Source organism: Meles meles, chromosome 7 (assembly GCF_922984935.1).
Source record: "Meles meles chromosome 7, mMelMel3.1 paternal haplotype, whole genome shotgun sequence".
Lineage (NCBI taxonomy): Eukaryota > Metazoa > Chordata > Mammalia > Carnivora > Mustelidae > Meles > Meles meles.
In genome coordinates, this window is record NC_060072.1 from 77,270,584 (window position 1) to 77,283,717 (window position 13,134).

The 13,134-nt window shown below is 36.0% G+C and overlaps 1 pseudogene; it reads left to right on the forward strand.

Annotated features, from left to right (window-relative positions):
* The first annotated feature begins 12,759 nt into the window (after positions 1–12,759).
* Positions 12,760–12,891, forward strand: LOC123947704 (annotated as a pseudogene).
* Positions 12,892–13,134: the final 243 nt, after the last annotated feature.

A 13,134-nucleotide genomic window follows, 5' to 3' on the forward strand; every position in this document is an offset into this window, starting at 1 on the left:
ACACACCTGTCAATCTTTACCTAAGGCCACGTCTTTCTTTGGGTATCTTTTGCTGGCTAGAGAGACTGAGAATGAGAAATAGTTTTATATTCCAATCAGCAAATCCAGGACCCTCTGTATTTTTTCTAAATTCTCCTTATAAACTGCATTGTTCCTTGTTCAGTTTATTTCTCTCCTACTATAAAATTATACACAGTTAAAAAGAGATCAGTTCATATTTTTCATGTTATATCTGGAAATCTCCTTTGCCAGATACACAAGTTTACCAGATATATTTCTCAGCTCCCATATTATTGTAGGCAAAAATACAAAACAAATGTAGTGATCTTTTCAGCTTCCGTTAACAGTTTGTTCATCGTCCCACTAGACTTTGCTAATAAACTTCTCACCATTTTTCCAGCATCTGCCTATTATTGGGTCCCAAAATGATAAGTGATTTATGTTTTTGCTACTAATGACATTCCAACTCCAGGAAGTGCCACTATAACAAATACTTTCTATTAGTTACCAATCTCTACATACCAAAGGACCTCAAAATTTAGTATCTTGTTTCTCATGATTCTGTGGGTTGACAGGGTAATGATTCTGGTTTTACCTCTAAGGTAGGCATAAATTGGGATTGGCATATTTTGTGTTTAAAAAGGAAGTTGTTCTCAGCTTAGATGTGATTAAGGTATAAGAGATCCTCACTCATAGGACTGGGGACTCGCCTGAAATGGCTGGAATAAGTGAAATGTCTGGGTCCCTCTTTTTTTTTTTTTTTTTAAGATTATATTTATTTATTTGACAAAGATCATAAGTAGGCAGAGAGGCAGGCAGAGAGAGTGGGGGGAAGCAGGGTCCCCGCTGAGCAGAGAGCCTGATGGGAGGCTCAATCCGAGGACCCTGGGATCATGACCTGAGCCAAAGGAAGAGGTTTAACCCACTGAGCCACCCAGGTGCCCCTGGGTCCCTCTTTCTATGACGACTTCCACCACATGATGGCAAATGGTCCAAGAGTGTTAAAGAGGAAGCTGCAAGGCTTCTTGAGACTAGATCCTAGAAGTCACATGTCATTTTCCTCACATTTTATTGGTCAAAGGATGACACAGGACGAGCCCAGAATCAAGAGGTGAAGAATTAGAGTCCACCTCTTGCAGAAAGGGGCTATAAAGTATTTGTGGCCATTTTCTACCTACCAGTTAGGAACTCAGTGTGACCCTGTGAAACGGAGATGGCTGAATGGACTGTATGAAAGCTGTGGCATTATTAGAACTGGAAGCTGATCATAAGAGTTATGGACCCAAAGATAGCTTTACTTTCTGTATGGACAAAATCATACTGTAATTCATGGTAACTCAAAGCTATATATTGAAAGGAATAGAATGGTCAGGATTACTAGATGTAGTTGGACATCCAAAGTAAAATTTGGCACTACAGTTGACTCATGTACAATGAATAGTACAGGTCTACTTATAAGTGGATTTTTTTAAATAAATACAGTATGGTGCCTTAACTGTATTTTCTCTTCCTTATGATTTTTTAAATATCATTTTCTTTCCCCTAGCTTACTTTATTGTAATAACATAATATGTAACACATATAGCATATACATATAATAATACAAAATATATGTTAATCAACTATTTTTGTTACTGGTAAGGCTTCCAGTTACCAATAGGTTATTAGTAGTAAAATTTGGGGAGAGTCAATAATTTCCACACAGATTTTCCACTGCACAGGGCAGCTGGCACTCTTAACCCCAACAAGGCTCAGGGTCAACTGTATATTCTTTTGTATAAAAATGACATGGCCTAAATTAACAGAAAATAACGTTTCTTCAGATTATTATGTTTTTGGTGATAATGATGCTCAAAAATAACATCACTGATTAATAGTAAAAACAGGTAATAATAGCTGATATTAGTAGAATATGTACCACTAGCATTTCAATCAAAGTCAAATTTTGAAGGGGAACCCAGAATTTTAAAACTGTGAATAGCAGCCATTCTTATAATTCAATTCTCTTGAATCAAAGTTTAACAGGAGGCCAAATGAAAAATTTTTCCTACCCTATGCATATATAAACTACTAATATTCCTAATATTCTAAGCTTGCTAATTTTAACTGTCCCTAACTTCTCCAGGCATGTTTTGTTTCTAAAGATAAAACTAAGAGCATATTAATGTGACTACTACTTATAATACTGTTCTTGTCTTCTTTCTCACTAGTTTGAGTAGAAGTGTATCATTTTATAAATTCAGTGTCATTGTTGAAGTCAGCCAAACTTGAGGAAGAATCAACATTTTTCAATAACTTTTAAAATTTGAGTAGAGTTGACACAAAATGTTACATTATCTTCAGGTGTACAACAGTGAGTCAACTTCTCTATACTCTACGCTGTGCTCACCACAACCATTGCTACCATCTGTCAGCACACAGCGCCACTGCAATATCATTGACTACATTCCCTATGCTGTGCTTTTTATTCTCATGACTTACTCATTCCATAACTGGAAGCCTCTATCTCCCACTCCCTGCACCTGCACCTGTTTTCCCCATCCCTCCACCCTCCTTTCCTCTGGCAACCATCAACTTTTTCCTCTACTTATATATCTGATAGGAAGAATCAATATCGAGAGGAACTTCAAATCATTTATAACTAGGATCATAAATCTAAAACAGGTTAGATAAAGAGTGTATTAATTTTTTTAAATGATCTAATTTCAAGGTCACCAAGAAGTGAGATGGGATATTACAGTTACCTCCAGAACAAGATATCATGAGGTACTTAATCAAATGACATTTTAAATTTAAGACATTTAAAACCTTCTATTAATAAGCACTGTATTCATGAAAAACACAGACCATCAGTTATACCCACTTTAAATGACAGCTGATTCTTGGTATAAAATTCTATATCCATCACAATTGGATAAATATCATTTCCAAACAGGGATGTAGTGTCACATTTCTTTAATATTAACCTGTAAGACAGATGAATTTATTAACCCACATGAAGCATGTTTATTTTTATTAATAAGTAGCACTCCTCAGGTAAAAAGAATATTGACAAACAGGGCAATAAGTAACCTACTCCACCAAGGAAAATAAAATTAAGGTAAGAAATGTCTTACTAAGAGCAGAAATACTGAGAAGCAGATATTAAACATTGGAATGGTGATAAGAAAAACCAACTGTTTCCTTCCCAATACATCTCTAAGAATAGAAAGAACTGCAACAATTAAAAAAAAAAGTCACCTCATGTAATTGATATTGATACGATCTACCCTGTAGCAGAATGAAACAATGAACCCCAAGTTTCCTCTTGTCACAGTCAGTCAGGATAGACTGTCAATGAAGTCTGAAGTCTAGGCTTAGAAGAAAACAATGGGTAGCCATGTGCCCAAAGCTCAGGGCACAGCCTCTCTCCTCCCAGTTCTGCCCTCCTTTCTCAGCCCGCACAATGTCTGTGAAACTCCCACACACTTCCCAGCTCCCTGAATCCCCAATGCGACCATCATCAGTGCCATCACCACCATGACCCACTCCAGCCAATCTTCCCAACAGCCGGTATTCAGAGCGAGAGGCCTATTACCTCAAGTAAATTCTTGGTTAGGCCCACCGATTTTGGTCGAGTATGGGCAAGCGCTACTTACATTGTTTGGCTGTAGACCATTCTTTCTTGATTTAAAAAGAACCCATTAATATTTGAGGAGCTGTCCGAATTCAGCAAGCAAACTAATCTGATGGTCCAACTGAGACATAATGAGATCTCTCAGGCCCACCGTTAAGTGCGGGGCTAGATACACATTAACAGGTAAGACAAGGCAGCCCAGAGAGTGAAGACACTGACGTCTGGAGTCTTTGTGAGTTGTCTGGCATGCTCCTGCTTCTCCTGCAATTCCCCTTTCCATAAAATCTCTGTTCCCAGCCAGAATTTAATTTAGTTATAATTTAATTTATCTGATTTTTATTTTTTTATTCAATTTTATGGTTCAGTGCTCTTACTCGTCCTGAGCTCTTTTTTATTTAATTTCAGATCTTAATCTGCATTCAAAACATTTCCCATGATGGTCTCTGCTAAAATCTATGAAAACTCAAACCAAGGGCACATTTAGAATAACAGAAAATAGCATATAATATAAGTGAGCCCAATCAAGTTCTATTTTTGAGCCCGTAAAATAGGCTGGTTCTTCAATGCAGAGCACTTTCAAGGTCCAGAAGCAATAAAAACAAAATGTAATGATATTTTTCTTCTCTTCTTTCAATTTGGAATTCATTATATTTCTTTTTTTTTTAAAGATTTTATTTATTTATTTGACAGAGAGAGATCACAAGTAGGCAGAGAGAGTGAGAGGGAAGCAGGCTCCCTGCCGAGCAGAGAGCCCGATGTGGGACTCGATCCCAGGACCCTGAGATCATGACCTGAGCCGAAGGCAGCGGCTTAAACCACTGAGCCACCCAGGCGCCCTGGAATTCATTATATTTCTGAGACTACCCTGTCCCACCCTGCCACAAATCAGTTCCTTTCAGCCCAGGCCTCACCCTTCTGCTCCTCGCTATTGTCTTCATAGTCATTTTGTCTTTGTCCTCAAAGAGATGGTCCCCTAAATCCCTACTTCTAAGCATCATTATTAAATTTTACATTACTTCCTGGTAAGATATATAACTGGAAAACACATTTTGACACAGTTTTCAACCCCTGGTATTGCACTGTGAAGAGGAAATAGCTCATAGATTTAAAATAGAAATTGAGGCAAGTCAACCTTCATCACACTCTGCTGAACTCCAACTAACTAAATGCTGTAATTTTAAAACATTCCCTACATTTCTCAGAGAATTAGCTTTGAAATTAAGATCCAGTGTCTAAAACTTAGTACATGTTATCCATGCACTAATTAAAGTGAAATTTGACCCATTAAATCTGGCTGTTCTCTTCAGAATCTTCATTAAAGGAAAATGACTCTTTATCCCTTTTCCTTATAAAAGTCAAGCATATAATTTTTAATTGAGTTAATTTTGCACTTATTAATTAGAGTAAGTCCTCTGATGACTCTAAAGTACAATTTCTGATGCTATGAAATACTCACTGTTCAGGGCAACTTTTCATCCTCTTTCTATGCCATTTCACTGAAAATTAAGTGCTGTAGGTCATGCTTTATGGAAGATATGCAATAAAAAGAAGAAAAAGCTTCTTTCTAAAAGATTTACATGATAGCACAAAAGACAAGATATTTACCTTAGTCCAGCCTGTTTGCAGTGAATCATCCCAGCACACAAAATAATAAGTAATTTCTGGTTATTTCGCAGGGCCCACACAACTGATTGAGAAACAAGAAAGAGCGGTGCAACCTCTTCCCCAGAGGGGAAGTTGTGGCAGTGATTTAGAAATAAAAATGATTAGGAAGCAATAAGCCATGTGTGTTAGGCTTTTTGATTCACCATGAAAACTCAGCGTTCCTGGCATATAGCAAATAAAAATAGAATGCAATCTCAGAGGTGATGTGTACCAAACAAATCCACGAGGGTGGGTCAGAAATTTCAGGGGTACAGGTGCTTATTAAAAGTTCTAGAGGGGTCTTTGAGGTGAATTTTTTATAATGTAGCCCTATGGGCCATCAGCTGGGTAGAAGCACCAGCAAACATCAGAACACCAGAAACAGCCTCCTAGCTTCATAAGTTTCTTGAGAAGCTCCTGATGGTGGGTAGCAATCCATGTGTTTCTGAACGGGAACTCTCTTGGAACATGTAGCCCTTGTTTGGAGTTATAGAGATGTTGAACAGGAACTTGAACTAGGCTGGGCTAGAACTGAACCGAGAAGGAAAACAGGGCAAAGTAAAAGAAAAGTTATCTACAAAATGTCACGAAGACACTCTGGTAGAACTTAAAAAGAAAATCTCTCAAAATGCTAAGATGATGAGAGGAACAGTTGGTGGATATTGAACAGTAGTATAAATTTGTCCACCAAAAGAAAATCTCTCGGGGCGCCTGGGTGGCTCAGTGGGTTAAAGCCTCTGCCTTCGGCTCAGGTCGTGATCCCAGAGTGCTGGGATCGAGCCCCACATGGGCTCTCTGCTCGGCGGGGAGCCTGCTTCCTCCTCTCTCTCTGCCTGCTTCTCTGCCTATTTGTGTTCTCTGTCTGTCAAATAAGTAAATAAAATCTTTAAAAAAAAAAAAAGAAAAAGAAAATCTCTCAAAATGCTAAGATGATGAGAGGAACAGTTGGTGGATATTGAACAGTAGTATAAATTTGTCCACCTTGGTAAAATGAAGCAAAGCAAAAACCTCTCCCTTAAAAATGCAGCACTTAAAATTTTACCTTATTACTCCTAATGTTCTCAGCATGTATGTCCTTAATTGTCCCCACAATCTTTGGTGTGTACTCATTATTATCTTCTAAATGTTACCAAATGGATTATATGAAAGTCCATATAATTGTTCTTTTCTGTTTGGTATATCGTCCTTCATTTATAAATGATACCAGTTGTCAGGTCTCTAATAATAACAGTGCAGAAATGCCTACTCATGATTACGCCAAACTAACAAGTATCAGACCTCCAAAAATGCCACAATATTGTCTTATCCTTTTTCTTCTGTGGCTTCCTCTTTTTAAAAATCCTAGGTTCGTGCTGCAGATGGTGATGTTTCCTCACCTTTGGTATCTGGGAGAGCTTCATTGCACAAATACAATTGATTTCATGGATTACTAATCTTTGTTGCCCATAAATTGGATAAATACAGAAACATTTCACCTCTTCAACTCCAAAATCAAATTGAACATAGTCATGGTTTAATCAATTTTTTAATGGCAATCATGAGCCGGATTCTGATTTTTGTTTTATCATAAATAATTTCTAAAACTATGTTTTTGCAAGTAAGACCCATAGAGCATCTGCCTCAGAATTGCGTCTCAAATTGGTACACATGTTTTTTGGGAAACGACCACTCTCATCTGTATATGGCCAGTGAGGGTGCGAAACAACACAGTTCCTATTGCAGGGAATTTGACAGTATTGACCAAGTTACATATGGTTTCACTCTTTAACCAGAAATTCTATTTCCAGGAATTTATCCCAGAGATACAAAAGATCTTGAGTGAAGCATTACTTGTAATGGAAAATAATATACAAAATATTCTTCAACAGAGTACTGATTAAATAAATTATGGGCTGGGAAGTCATAAAAAGGGATGAAGAAACTTCTGGATACTAAATGGAGTTCTCTCCAGGACATAGTAGGTAAGAACAAACAAAATGCAAACAGTGTTTCTGAATGCTACCTTTTCTGTAAGAAAGTGAGGGGGGATAATATCAGTATATATTCATCATTCTTTATGATTTTATACAGAAACAATGAAAGGATCAACTAAAAATAGTTACATATTGAGGGAAGGAGGGAACAGGATGAAGAAGACGGGCATCAGTCTTTAGCTGTATCTTGTTATGTACTTTTTTACTTTGAAATCACGTCAGTGGTGTCATCTGATTTTAAAAGAAATATTTTTAAAAACCAGTTGCTATGAAACAGATGCCCTTGTTGATCATGTGGCTACCATGTCCACACACAAGGAAGGAATGACCCAAATGACTTTAAATCAAATATTTGACTATTTATCTCTAATGGCATATATGCAAAGGTTAAACCACAAGAAAATCTTACCATGGACCCAGGGGTCTTACGTTTAATACTGGTATTTTTATTTTTAAACTATTATGAATAAATTATAGTATAAAGCAAATAAATAATTACGTTTGTTTTTAAGAAATAATATTTCAGCATGAGAGGAGAAAACATAACTATAAAATTTTTAAAAAGAATTTCAGACTCTGCAATCCTAATTTGATTTGAAAATATTAGCATGTAATAATGATTAATCATATTCTTATAAACACGCATATTTTCTAACTCTCCTGAAAAGACCTGGAGGTAATGACAACACACTAGTAATGAGCTTATGACCAAACATGAGGACACATGTATAGCTTCTCTAAAGGAATTATGGGTCCCATAGAACAGAGACATTAAAAAATCCAGGAAGTATACCATCCACAGATGTTTCATACTTGTTTTTTCTTTTTTTTATTTTAAAGATTTTATTTTTATTTATTTGACAGACAGAGATCACAAGTAGGCAGAGAGTCAAGCAGAGAGAGAGAGGAGGAAGCAGGCTCCCTGCTGAGCAGAGAGCCCGATACGGGGCTCAATCCCAGGACCCTGGGATCATGACCCAAACCTAAGGCAGAGGCTTTAACCCACTGAGCCACCCAGGCATCCCTCATACCTGAATTTTCATCTGACATAGATCCAACCAGGGCCCTTGAAAACAGTGGCCGACAGTTTATCGTACACTTTCTACTCACAGCATTACTTTCCATATGGATAATGTAACATGTCCATCTACATAATACAAATGAAGTAAAGGAGTTTGAATGTTAGCCACTTTTCAATTACAATAATTGGAAAATACAAATTAATTAGGACTAATCGTTATTTAGGCAACTATTAATATGAAAAAAAATTTCTATGCATTAAAAAAAATCTGTCAAGCTCTTATATATCTATAGCAATTCTTTTTTTTTTAAAGATTGTATTTATTTATTTATTTGTCAGAAAGAGAGAGAGAGCACACAAAAGCAGGCAGAGGCAGAGAGAGAAGCAGGCTCTCTGTGGAGCAAGGATCCCAATGTGGGACTCGATCCCAGGACCCTGGGATCATGGCCGGAGCCAAAGGCAGCAGCTTAACCGACTGAGCCACCCAGGCATCCCAATCTATTGCAATTCTTAAAATAAAAATTTTTTTTTAATTTTTATTTTATTTTTATATTTTATATTTATTTTATTAAATTTATTTTATTTTAATTTATTAAATATTATTTTTTATTTTATTTTATTTTTATTTTATTCCCATTTTTTATTTTAAAAATAGAATAAAAAACAAATTTGCCTTTATAGGGAAAATAAGATAGAATATTTAAAATGCAAACTCAATGGAAAAAATCTTAGAAAAAGAAAATCTTAGACTTGATTTCTGCTCAGTGTGACAAAGTAGGAAATGGTCAGGAACATTAACTATATGTTTATCCACAGCACATATTTTATTAAAATTTTTAAAATGTGCTAAGGTCAAAATCAGTGTGTTTTCAAAAAAGAATTTTTGAAATCTGCATTATTCGTTGAAATTCAGGAATATGTCCAGAAATGCTATTTGCATATATGAAATTACATATATATAAATTTTAACTAAGCTTTTTAAAAACAAAATAATGGATGACTTGTAATAAGCGTCTTTGTTTAAACTTAAAATTCCCATAACTATTTAGCTCATATGTATTTTCTTTTGGATAGCAAAAAAGCATTGGTACACTTATATTAATTTATCTTTATCACAGAGATATACTTAAAATTCCCAACTGTATTTATATATGGTAATTATTTATTTCTATTTTCTTCATGTATTCAAGGGAAAGAGCATATGTATAAAAAGAAATTTATGCTATGATCATCTTAATTAGTTGCAATAACCTCTCTAATCCCTTAAGATAAAGAATTGTACAGTTTGCAAGCTTTGCAGGCTGTGTTAAATCACTGTTTTAATATGAAAGCCTAAGGACAAATCAGATCCCTCCCCAAAAGTTTATTAAAATAATTTATCTTAAAATTCCAATTAAAATAAAAATTTAATATCTTAAATATTTACAGTGGTACATATTTACTAACTTGATTATAATCACCCCTTTCTGACAATCTCATCAACAGATCATGCAGATTATATAAAGAACCATGTTTTTTGTAGAGTTGGCAGCAAATTTCTATCTTAACCATATTTAAACAAAAATCCTAAGATGCTCCATCTCTCATTTTTCACATTGACATATAGATCAGAAACATCCATCACTTTCTAGGGGTTAGCATATTTAAGTATGAAAACCTGCTTGTGAGAGCATTCTGGATATTAAATCTAAACAAGAAAGATATTGAAATGGAATATTCAGGAGCTAGTCTAATGAGGAAAATCGCCGGGTCTCATAATACAACAGACACTGGGAAAGGTCAGAGCTAAATCAGTAATTGCTTCAAACTTTATCTTTCATGTACCTGAGATCCGGCGATAGAAAAATGAGAAAGCAGCCAGGTGACAGGTTTTTATTTATCATGTGCCTATGAATGATATAATCAATTTGAGATATATTTTTTCCTCTCTTTTCCAGACCCTTACAAAACACAGAAATCTTCTTCATCAAATTTATGTATAACTTCCATTATAAATATTTCCTAAGGGTATGTTTTCTGCTCACAAAACAAAATTCCTGAAAAGAACATTCAAGAGAATTTATTGAGTCAATAAATATTTACGGAGCATTTCCTATGTATGGGCCAGATGCCACCTCCATAACTGGGAGCAGGACAGACACAAATCCTGCCCTCACAGAGCAAGCAGGGTGGGAAGTGCCATGAATGGGGACTTCCAGGGCATGAGTGACTCACGCCATCCAAAAGGCACAGCTCTGTCCAGTAACACTCAGGGGAACTAATGGGTTAGAGTGACATGAAATCAATGTATTTCTAGACAGACTCAAAGTTTTATTTCTTCCTTCTTGTTTTCCTACTGCCTTTATGTCTATTTTAAAAGTAGGCTCAAGTGGTGATAGTGTTTGTGTATTCATTGAATTCTCTTCAAAAAGGTTAATTATTTTAGCAATAAAAGAAAATGACTGACCAAACATAAAATATCAACCTTTGTCAAGTCCTAGCAAAAGAAGGTACTATTTTACTAATATGAATTACAAATCCCACTCCAAATTTCCAATGCAGGAAAGAAGGGGAGTGGAACAGACATAATGGGCCATGGTGATAAGAATGTACAAATGCAGATCTAAAGCAGCTCAGATTTGTCTTACACGGATCTGATGAAGAGGCTCTATTGAGCAGAAGAGACAAGCCACAAAATCTAACTTTGAGCAAAGAATCCACTACAATGGCTCTTTTATTTTTAAAAAACACTTTTTTCTGAAGTATATCCTAAGTCAGTTACCCTCATGCTTTCTAAGGAGAGAGCATACCCAGACAAAAGGTACACGGATGTGGGACTCATGAATAAGTAGAGCACGAGAGAAAGCAAGCCCCAACTGCTAAAAGCCCCACCAGGACCTCGACCCCCTAAGTGACCCGTCCCGCCAGGTCCCATTCAACACGCTTTACTTCACTTCTCCAAACTCAGCAAAGGCCCTTCTAGTCCTATCTTTCAAACTACCGCTAATTAACTACCAGTTAATTTTTCTTAAGGAATCTTATATTCTACTTCCAAAATGTAGAAATCAGTAATAAATTCCGCTGACCTCTGGTCAAATTTCAGCTGACAATTCAGATATTCCCGTTTTGTGAGTCAGATCATTCACAGAGCTCATTTGGGGCCATTCTCCAAAGAATACTTGATATAACAGGAAATTGAATGCTTTTTTTTTTTTTTAAGTCAAAATGTACTTGATGTACTTGGTGACACCAGGAACAAGAAACTAGGAGAAAATTAAGCCTATTTAGCAAGATTCCTCCCTCCAAAGCCACCGTGGGACTTACCCATCTTATCATCTAAATGTTTACAAATATTATTACTCATTTTCGTGGGAAGATAACACTTGACAAGCCAAACAAATATTTACTTTCACCTGCAGGGTGACTAATCTTAAACACTAACCAGGGCCATTATATTCCTAACATACAATATTGAGAGTTACTGATATTCAAGTTAAAAGTTTACTTGGATTTCTGCCATCTACCTCATAGTTGCTAAATCTGATCATTAAAGATACAGTGGACTCTTGTACAACACAGGGGCTAGGGGTATCGACCCCACATGTAGTTTAAAATCCATGTATAACTTCTGACTTGCCCCAAACTTCACTATTAATAGCCTGCTATTGACTGGATGCCTTACCACTAACAGAAACAGCTGATTAACATATACTTTGTATGTTATGTGTATTATATACAGTGTTCTTACAATAAAGTAAGCTAGAGAAAATAAAATGTTAAGAAAATCATAAGGAAGAGAAAATACATTCACAGTACTGTACCATATTTAAGGGGAAAAATCCACAATAAGTGTATGTTATACATATAAACGTTCAAGGATGTCCCTCTGGTCCTCCACTTTCAGCCATTGACTCCTTTGTCTACCCACATCCTCACCTTGGAAACTTAATTGCTCCATCTACCTTAGGATAGTCAATGTTCGAGAATTTCCTTCAATCACAATGACCAATCCCATGCCCTGCTGCTTCATTCCTAGTAAGTAGTAGCAAGAGCTACTTTGTTAAACGATTCTTGCCAACTCATGAATGAGTCTGAATGAGTATGTGTATTACTTCTTTCAACAATGTTTTGCCTTATATCAAAAAAGTACTAGTCCCAAAGTATAACTGCAATTACAGTCCCAAATACAGCCCTCTCCCATTTCCATCAATACTATACTTTGCAACTGTCCACCTCAGTAAAGGGGCCATCAGTAAATGCTTTCATTTTTTATTACATTATGACAGTAAAAATTGAGATTACCAAATATCCAATAGCAGGGGATAGCTATATAAACTATGTTACATTAATATGAAAGACAATTTTACTGTTAAAATCATAATGGTGAACATTTGTTAATAATATGGGGAAATATTTATAATACAACTATAGCAAGAAGCATGATGTGAAATATTTTACAATATCCCAAATTTGAAAATTTGTGTGTGATTGTCTCTGAATGTACATTTTTTAAAATATATAAAAATAGCTTTGTGCAGTGGCAGTATCGTAGCCAATGAGGTTTATCCGAGGCGTGATTATTGCTAATTAAAATATATAAAAATATTTCTAATTTCTAACCACAAAATTAGAAGACTTTTACTTAGAAAGTTACTTTTAGTATTTCTTTTTACAACTTTGGGCTAGAAATCTTAGAAATAGCATTAACTGTCAGTATAGACAAGTTACAATCGGAATAAATTGAAAAAAATCCCAAGTAAAAAAATGGGATTCAGGGGCGCCTGGGTGGCTCAGTGGGTTAAGCCGCTGCCTTCGGCTCAGGTCATGATCTCGGGGTCCTGGGATCGAGTCCCACATCGGGCTCTCTGCTCAGCAGGGAGCCTGCTTACCTCTCTCTCTCT